Source organism: Neoarius graeffei, chromosome 3 (assembly GCF_027579695.1).
Source record: "Neoarius graeffei isolate fNeoGra1 chromosome 3, fNeoGra1.pri, whole genome shotgun sequence".
NCBI classification, from domain to species: Eukaryota; Metazoa; Chordata; class Actinopteri; order Siluriformes; family Ariidae; genus Neoarius; species Neoarius graeffei.
In genome coordinates, this window is record NC_083571.1 from 3,738,886 (window position 1) to 3,748,968 (window position 10,083).

The 10,083-nt window shown below is 42.9% G+C and overlaps 1 pseudogene; it reads right to left on the reverse strand.

Annotated features, from left to right (window-relative positions):
- Positions 1 to 7,144: 7,144 nt before the first annotated feature.
- On the reverse strand, positions 7,145 to 9,784 carry LOC132882674 (uncharacterized; annotated as a pseudogene).
- Positions 9,785 to 10,083: the final 299 nt, after the last annotated feature.

Consider the following 10,083-nt stretch of genomic DNA (forward strand, 5'->3'; position numbering starts at 1 on the left):
AACTTTTTTGGAATCGGGGTTGTATATTTTTGACCCTGAATGTATAATTTTGACCCTGTGTTGATTTCAGAAAACCCCCCAAAAATTAAAACTTGTGCACCAAATTCTAGTGGGTTTTTTAATTAAAGATGCTTGCTGTACAATCATTCTGCCACAGAAAAAGAACAGTTCAAAAAAATTACTGAAAGCCCAAATATTGCCATGACATTCAGATCCAAGATGACATTCTTGTCACTGTATGTAAATGTAGTAATCCCCGATGTGGGTGGAGCACAGAAGCACGGCAGGCGAGAGTTTGTGTTTACACACATGCACTTTATTCAGCTTTTCAGCTTTCTTTCACTCATTCATTCACGCACGCACGCACACGTGTTGTGGTCGGGGAGCAAATTCCTCTTCTCTCCTCTCCCCCTCCCTTTATACTCCATCCCTGCAACAAACACACACACACACACACACACACACACACACACACACACACACACACACACACACAAATTGACATCAGGTGTAATGACCTAGCCACTTACCTTCCCTGACCCCGCCCTCCATTCACAGACTGCTGCTTGGCCACGCCCCCGCTGCCACATACCCCCACCGCCCGACTCAGGCCGGATGGCCGACTGCCCCCCCGATAGGACAGGAAGTCCGCCACCACCATCTTTGCCCCCGGCCTGTGGATCACCTCGAACTTAAATGGCTGGAGAGCGAGATACCAACGGGTGATCCGTGCATTGGCATCCTTCATGCGGTGGAGCCACTGGAGGGGCGCGTGGTCCGAACAGAGAGTGAAAGGGCGTCTCAGCAGTTAGTATCGGAGGGTGAGGACCGCCCACTCGATGGCGAGACACTCCTTTTCAATTGTGCTGTACTTGCTTTCGTGCACCGACAGCTTTCGGCTGATGTACAGCACCGGGCGCTCCTCACCCTCCACCTCCTGGGACAGAACGGCCCCCAGCCCCCTGTCTGATGCATCCGTCTGCAAAATAAAGGGGAGAGAGAAGTCAGGGGAGTGTAAAAGTGGCCCCCCACACAGTGCAGCTTTTACCTCAGAGAAGGCCTGTTGGCATTGCTCCGTCCACTGGACCGGATCTGGAGCCCCCTTTTTAGTGAGGTCAGTTAGCGGGCTGGTGACATCCGAATAGTTAGGTATACACCTACGATAATAGCCGGCCAGCCCCATGAACCGCCCCACCTCCTTTTTGGTTTTGGGCCTCGGGCAGGCTGCAATCACTGCAGTCTTGTTAATTTGGGGACGCACCTGCCCATGACCCAAGTGGAACCCCAGATACCATACTTCCACCTGCCCAATTGCACACTTTTTTGGGTTAGCTGTGAGGCCTGCTCGCCTCAGCGACTTTAGAACAGCCCTCAGGTGTTCCAAGTGCCGTGGCCAATCATGACTGTAGATTATTATGTCATCTAGATAGGCGGCTGCGTAGGCAGCATGAGGGCAGAGGACCCTGTCCATAAGCCGCTGGAATGTAGCGGGCGCCCCAAACAACCCAAAGGGGAGCGTGACAAATTGGTGTAAACCAAACGGTGTGGAAAAGGCCGTTTTCTCTCGGGATAGAGGAGTCAAGGGGATCTGCCAATATCCCTTGGTTAGATCCAGTGTCGAATAAAAGCGAGCAGCACCTAACCGATCAAGCAACTCATCAATGCATTGGGTACGCGTCAAATTTAGACACCGTGTTGACCTTTCTATAATCCACACAGAACCGGACCAACCCATCAGTCTTGGGAACCAGGACCACTGGGCTGCTCCAGTCACTGTAGGACTCCTCGATTATGCCCATTTCGAGCATGGCCTTGAGTTCATCCCGAACCACCTTTTTCTTGTGTTCGGGCAAGCGGTAAGGGCGGCTACGCACTACCACCCCCGGGGGCGTTTCGATGTGGTGTTCTATGAGGTGGGTATGACCCGGAAGGGGCGAGAACACGTCAGAAAATTCCTTCTGCAACTTGGCTACCTCCGTGAGTTGGGTCGGCGAGAGGTGGTCTCCACAAGGGACCGGAGTGGCCTGAGATGTTATCTTTTTTACCTCCGGCCCCAGCTCCGCCTTCTCCGGGACTACCAAAGCCAACGCCACGGGGACCCCCTCATTCCAGCGTTTTAAAAGGTTGAGGTGGTAGACTTGCAGTGCCCCGCCCCTTCTGTTCGCTTTACCTCATAGTCGACGTCCCCGACTTGCCGTGTGACCTCGAAGGGCCCTTGCCACTTGGTGACTAATTTAGAACTCGACGTGGGCAATAATACGAGTACTTTTTCTCCCGGCGTGAATTCTCTAAGGTGCGTGCCCCTGTCATACAGCCGGCTTTGACGTTCTTGTGCCTGCCGTAAATTTTCCTGGGTTAATTGCATGAGGATGTGGAGTTTTGCGCGCAGGTCAAGAACGTACTGGATTTCATTTTTACTCGGTGAAGGTCCCTCCTCCCAATTTTCCCACAGCACATCCAGAATGCCATGCGGCTTATGCCCATATAATAATTCAAAGGGAGAAAACCCTGTGGAGGCTTGCGGGACCTCTCGTACTGTGAACAACAGGGGTTCGAGCCACTTATCCCAATTATGCGCATCTTCACTAACGAATTTACGGATTATGTTTTTGAGTGTCTGGTTGAATCGCTCGACTAATCCATCCATTTGTGCTTCCCCCAATGTCTCACCTTGCACCAGGCGTTGGTGAATTGAGGTCTGATTGCAACCGGAATCCACCAAAGCGTGATATGTATCCCCTTGAATACTCACCGGTACACGATACGTTCCGGCCCGATAGGGGGCAGTTTCTGGTGCGTCAGGGATCCGGATGACAGCCCCCACCTCCCTTGCAGGGCTCTGAGTCGGGAGACGCTCCGATTCCCCGCCGCGCCAGCACACCGGCCCAGGCTTTCCCTCTGCACTGGTGTTATGGGTGTCACTCACCTGAGGGGGAGACAACACAGACACAGAAGAGGGAGATGGGAGGACACCACGGGTGTGACAGGCCAGCTGGGGAGGAGCCAGCCGCCGCCTCCGTGGTAGGGGAACAGGGTGTGGAGGGGGACAAGAGACAGGGGAGGAAGAGAGAGAAGAGAATCGAGGGGAGATGCCTCATCTGTCTGCCGTCGGAGCTGCCTCCAGATGGTCCTCCGCCAGCTCGATGGCTCGTTCCAGCGATGCCAGGCGGTGACACTGGACCCATTCCGCCGTTCCTTCGGGAAGTTGAGAGATGAACTGCTCCAGTGCCACCAGATCGATGATCTCCTCGGCGTCATGGTCTTCCGCCCTCAGCCACCGCCGGCAGGCGTCCCGGAGTTGTTGGCCGAATGCAAATGGCCGGCCGACCTCCTCCAGTGTCAGCGTCTGGAAGCACTGACAGTGTTGCTCCGGGGAGCGGCCGAGCCACTGCAGGATGGCTTTCCTCAGGTCTGCATAGACCAGCCGGCTGTCAGCAGGGAGCTGCTGTGCTGCGAGCTGCGCCTCACCAGTCAGGAGTGGGAGGAGGTGCGCCACGCACTGCTCCAGCGGCCACCCCCACGCCTCAGCTGCTTGCTCAAAGAGAGCGAGGAACGCTTCCTGATCGTCCTGTGGTCCCATCTTCGTGAGGGTGCCGGCAGTGGTGGCCGGCGGCCCTGCTGACGTGAGCCGGTGCCGGAACGCCTGGCGATCTTCCTGCTGGGCCAGCATCAAGGCTTCAAAGCGCTGCTGCTGCTCCTTCTGGAGGGTGATCAGCTCTTGATGCTGGTTCTGCTGGGCAGTAGCGAGGGCAAGGATGAGCTCTTTGAATGGGGAGGACTCCATAGGGTGGTTCCCTTCTGTGCGTCCCAGGTTTCGGCACCACTGTAGTAATCCCCGATGTGGGTGGAGCACAGAAGCACGGCAGGCGAGAGTTTGTGTTTACACACATGCACTTTATTCGGCTTTTCAGCTTTCTTTCACTCATTCATTCATGCATGCACGCACACGTGTTGTGGTCGGGGAGCGAATTCCTCTTCTCTCCTCTCCCCTTCCCTTTATACTCCATCCCTGCAACACACACACACACACACACACACACACACACACACACACACACACACACACAAATTGACATCAGGTGTAATGACCTAGCCACTTACCTTCCCTGACCCCGCCCTCCATTCACAGACTGCTGCTTGGCCACGCCCCCGCTGCCACAGTAAACTTCTGACACAACTGTATGTATGTGTGTATGTGCCTCTCATATCAACAAGATGTTTCTACCCACAGAACTGTTGCTCACTCGATGTTTTTTGTTTTGAGCCACCAATTAGCAGAATGTATGCTAAACCACTACAATATCATGTGACTCTTGTCCTTTATATTATACTCAATTATCTCTCTCAGGCAGAGCACTTTATCTTTCTTTTGTATTTATTGTTCATTGACTGCATTTAATATCTACACTTTTGTAGCTATGAATATTTACACCCTTGTCTTTTTGCACATTATATGCTTTTGTGCTGATCTGCCAAGTTAAATTCCTGTGTACTTGTGAATTTGTTGAATAAATTGAGTCTGATCTTGATTTACACTTACAGGTAGCTCACACCAGTTAACAGATATTTAGTTGGCCTGATCAAGTTCAAATATGCAGGCACCAGAACTATGTGGCTCATCAAATGATGTGGAATGTGGTGTGGAAAGTTAAATGAGAAACATGGTGTTTAAATTCAGAGGCATTTAATAAATTATCCCAATAATTCTCATTTTATTCAGTACAGTGATGCTTGAAAGTTTGTGAGCCCTTTAGAATTTTCTATATTTGTGCATAAATATGACCTAAAACATCATCAGATTTTCACACAAGTCCTAACAGTAGATAAAGAGAACCCAGTTAAACAAATGAGACAAAAATATTATACTTGGTCATTTATTTATTGAGGAAAATGATCCAATATTACATATCTGTGAGTGGCAAAAGTATGTGAACCTCTAGGATTAGCAGTTAATTTGAAGGTGAAATTAGATGTTTTCAATCAATGGGATGACAATCAGGTGTGAGTGGGCACCCTGTTTTATTTAAAGAACAGGGATCTATCAAAGTCTGATCTTCACAACACATGTTTGTGGAAGTGTATCATGGCACGAACAAAGGAGATTTCTGAGGACCTCAGAAAAAGCGTTGTTGATGCTCATCAGACTGGAAAAGGTTACAAAACCATCTCTAAAGAGTTTGGACTCCACCAATCCACAGTCAGACAGATTGTATACAAATGGAGGAAATTCAAGACCGTTGTTACTCTCCCCAGGAGTGGTCGACCAACAAAGATCACTCCAAGAGCAAGGCGTGTAATAGTCGTCGAGGTCACAAAGGACCCCAGGGTAACTTCTAAGCAACTGAAGGCATCTCTCATATTGGCTAATGTTAATGTTCATGAGTCCACCATCAGGAGAACACTGAACAACAATAGTGTGCATGGCAGGGTTACAAGGAGAAAGCCACTGCTCTCCAAAAAGAACATTGCTGCTCGTCCGCAGTTTGCTAAAGATCATGTGGACAAGCCAGAAGGCTATTGGAAAAATGTTTTGTGGATGGATGAGACCAAAATAGAACTTTTTGGTTTAAATGAGAAGTATTATGTTTGGAGAAAGGAAAACACTGCATTCCAGCATAAGAACCTTATCCCATCTGTGAAACATGGTGGTGGTAGTATCATGGTTTGGGCCTGTTTTGCTGCATCTGGGCCAGGACGGCTTGCCATCATTGATGGAACAATGAATTCTGAATTATACCAGTGAATTCTAAAGGAAAATGTCAGGACATCTGTCCATGAACTGAATCTCAAGAGAAGGTGGGTCATGCAGCAAGACAACGACCCTAAGCACACAAGTTGTTCTACCAAAGAATGGTTAAAGAAGAATAAAGTTAATGTTTTGGAATGGCCAAGTCAAAGTCCTGACCTTAATCCAATGGAAATGTTGTGGAAGGCCCTGAAGCGAGCAGTTCATGTGAGGAAACCCACCAACATCCCAGAGTTGAAGCTGTTCTGTACGGAGGAACGGGCTAAAATTCCTCCAAGCCGGTGTGCAGGACTGATCAACAGTTACCGCAAATGTTTAGTTGCAGTTATTGCTGCACAAGGGGGTCACACCAGATACTGAAAGCAAAGGTTCACATACTTTTGCCACTCACAGATATGTAATATTGAATCATTTTCCTCAATAAATAAATGACCAAGTATAATATTTTTGTCTCATTTGTTTAACTGGGTTCTCTTTATCTATTTTTAGGACCTGTGTGAAAATCTGATGTTTTAGGTCATATTTATGCAGAAATATAGAAAATTCTAAAGGGCTCACAAACTTTCAAGCACCACTGTACTTAAAATGTGGCCATGTTCTTTGCACTCCATCTTTGTGCACCTCATTAGACAGGAAATGATGCATCACTCATTTCCTCCATTCAACTCTCACCTCATTTGTGTGTCAGTTTCTGTTGATCGACCAGTACCCTGTGGATTTTGTGAAAGTGTGTCAAAACAGGACATCAGACTTTATCAGGCCCGTGTGTTTTAAAACTAAAAACCTTCATATCAGTCAGATTACTCAGATTACTTCTTTACTAATGACTTCATCCTGGAAATAAATGTTTGAGTGAATTCATAGAATGCAACGAACAATTACTATTTATTTTAATCATTTATACTCTTACTCTGAACACACACACACACACACACACACACACACACACACACACATATATATATATATATATATATATATATATATATATATATATATATATATATATATATAAACCATAGATTTACATTAAACAAAAATGCACATTTGATGTATCTGATATGTCATGGGGATACATTTGAGACTTTAGCCTCTGAAAAAATTCATATTTTTAAATACGATGTCCTAAGTGAGATCTTATCCATCCCAAATTTATTTCAGGAAGTTGAATTTAATTTTACAGACAATATTCTTCACTGATTAAAAAAAAAAAAAAAAAAAAAAAAAAATATATATATATATATATATATATATATATATATATATATATATATATATATATATATATATGCAACATTTCAAGAGAAATCCAAAGATAAGCCTTTTAAATACATGCATTATAAAGATAGACAGGAAAATAATATAAAATAATCCTAGTTATATTAATATTATTGGGGAATAATGAAGAAAAAAGACTGATTATGGCAATATTTAATTTTCATTTCAAGTAATAATTCACATTCTAGACAAACTGCAATTCCAGCTTTCATGAAAAAAATATTATATCATGCACTGGGAAAGTAATGTGTGTGTGTGTGTGTGTGTGTGTGTGTGTGTGTGTGTGTGTGTGTGTGTGTGTGTGTGTGTTTAATTATTAGTTGTTTTTTTTTTATTATTAAATGCACCATGTTTGACTGAATAAAATTTCACTTACAGCAAAAATCCCTGGTCTCTGGTGCTTTCAAATCTGACTATTTTTCATTATCTATTTTATTTTAACTTGAGAATAAATGTCTTGATGGCTCTTGTCTCTGGATGTTCTGGAGGATGAAGGTTTCTTTGCAAAACGCACAGCTGCATAGTTCAAGACATCTTCATCATCAGCCTGATAAAAAACAAGAGCCGTTTATAAACCAGAGCCGATTAAAAGATTCACAAAAAGTAATTTCCTTTTGTAAGGTGATCAGTTATAATCCTACATGTCCTGTAGACTCGAGGACAGACCTGCATTTATTTAAAGAAAATCAGTACACATGATAAAACAATTGGTTACCTGATTTGTGTCAGTTGGAAGGTCAGTAGATGCCCCTTTATACAACAATAATAAACATCAGTAACATTTAAATGAAATAAGACTTTTGTGATATTGATAAATAAATTTTATAAATAATAAAAAAGGAAACAAACCTTTTATTTGTTTTTTAAGTAAAACTCCAACCAGAACCATGATTACAAGAACAAATATTATATTGGAGGTTGTTAAGACAAAAACAAGCCAGCGGTTATTGTCTGAAAAGATAAAAAAAAAAGGAATACAACAGTTTGTTTTTTATAACATGCAGATAAAATACAAAAGGAAAGAAAAGAAAGAAACTTTATATATGTTGGGTATAATATTACCTAGAAAATAACTACAAAGCTAATCTAGCTAGGAGGCACGGCCAGGGAATATATTAATTTATTAATATATTAATTAAAATTAATTAAAAATTGTAACAAAACAGATAAATAAGCATTTTATATATATATATATATATATATATATATATATATATATATATATATATATATATATATATACACACACACACACATACAATTTATGACTTAATACGAAATAATGATAGCCTTCTTTATCGAGTGCTTAACATATACTGTAGAGCCTAAGGCTTTTTTGAGATTCCTCAATATTATTCCAAAGAACTGTTCCTTCAAAATGAAAGTTGAATTTCCCAGAATTTGTTTTTGCTAAAGGAATACAAAATGTAGATTTAAAATCCAGCCTTGTTTTATACTTGTTGAAATAAGAGTAAAAAAGTTCTTGAAAGCTGTTTGGTAGCAGATTAAAATGGAATTTATACATGAAACTACAGTTTAAATAATAAATAAAATCAAGGAATTTCATAATATTCAGATCTTTGAAAACAGATGTATGATCACTGTAGCAGGAAAAAGTAAAAATTCTAACTGCTTTCTTCTGTCACACAAAATTGGGATGCACAGTGGTCTCATAAGTAAATTTTGCCCCAAAGCAGTTTGATCAGTATCACTATAACTGTCTCTGAATGATCAGCATGAACATTTGTATCATCAGATGTCTTACCTTTTATTGAAATTCCTTCAACTTTAATTCCATTTCCAAAGAGGATTTTTCCACACGCAGCCACAGCACAGTAGAATGTTCCATTATCAGAGGTTGTGAGGTTGGGGAGAGTGTAGACACAGCTCTGTGTAGGAGAACCAGCCTCCGAGCTCTTCTTACACTCCTCACTGCCGTCTCCATGAGTGTAAATGATTCCTGGATGAGATTCTCCTGAGCGTTGCCTGAACCAGAACACACTCTGTTCTTCACAGCTTGAATTAAACGCTTGTACTGAACACTGGAGTGCGAGCGGCTCTCCATTCTCCATCACCATTTCAGTCAGAGGATGTTGTTTCACCTCCTCAGCTTTAACATCAATTAATAAAAATAATACTGTAAATAATGAGTGTTGTGAAATTATAGAGAATTCTAGATAAAAAGTGTTGATCTGGAATTAGGTATAGTTCAGGAGCAGGTTATCAGAGTAACACTTTTTACCTTCAACAACCAAAAGGGTCCCAGATCCAATGTACAGAGAAGATCCCACCACTTGTGCACATAAATATGTTCCTGTATCCTCTTCTTTGATTTCTTTTATGTTGAGATTAAAGCGTTTATCTACACTGAAGCGTCTCTCAGACAATCCTGGAGCAATTCTGAAGACGGTGTTCTCTCGCCTCACTGCCCACTGAGGAACCTTTCCAAAATCCTGTTTGAGCCAAATTGCATCTTTTTTCTGATTGGACAAGTTACATTTTATAGTTGCAGTTACACCATACTTTAATTTTTGAACTTGAAGCTCCTGCAGACCAGATGATTTCACTGAAATGAAAACAATATGTATGGTTTAATAATCTAACGAAGAAAGACTAATATATCTCATCTCATTATCTCTAGCCGCTTTATCCTTCCAGCTTGCCTGCGAGACTAATATATAGTGGAAGTTTTTTATATAAAAAAATGTAACTCACCTGATGTGAAGAGACAAAGAGCGAAAAAGAGTGTGATCATCGTTCCTGCTCAGATAAAGTGATAGTGAGGTAATGAACTTGTGTGTTCAGTAGAAAACCAGGTTCAGAGTCACTTCTGATTGGAAGTTTTGAAGTTGTGGACTGATTTGATTGGTTCAGTAGCTGTCATGAGATGTGAAGTCTCAGTATAAATGACTGCATGTCGACTTCAAATAGTGGTGATGAGAAATGACGCAGCACTACATCAACACTTTCAGCTGTACTGAACCTGTTAGTGTTTAAAAAAACCAAGGAAGGAGTTTAAATACAGATTCAGTGTTGTGATCCTCAGACAAGGAGATTTT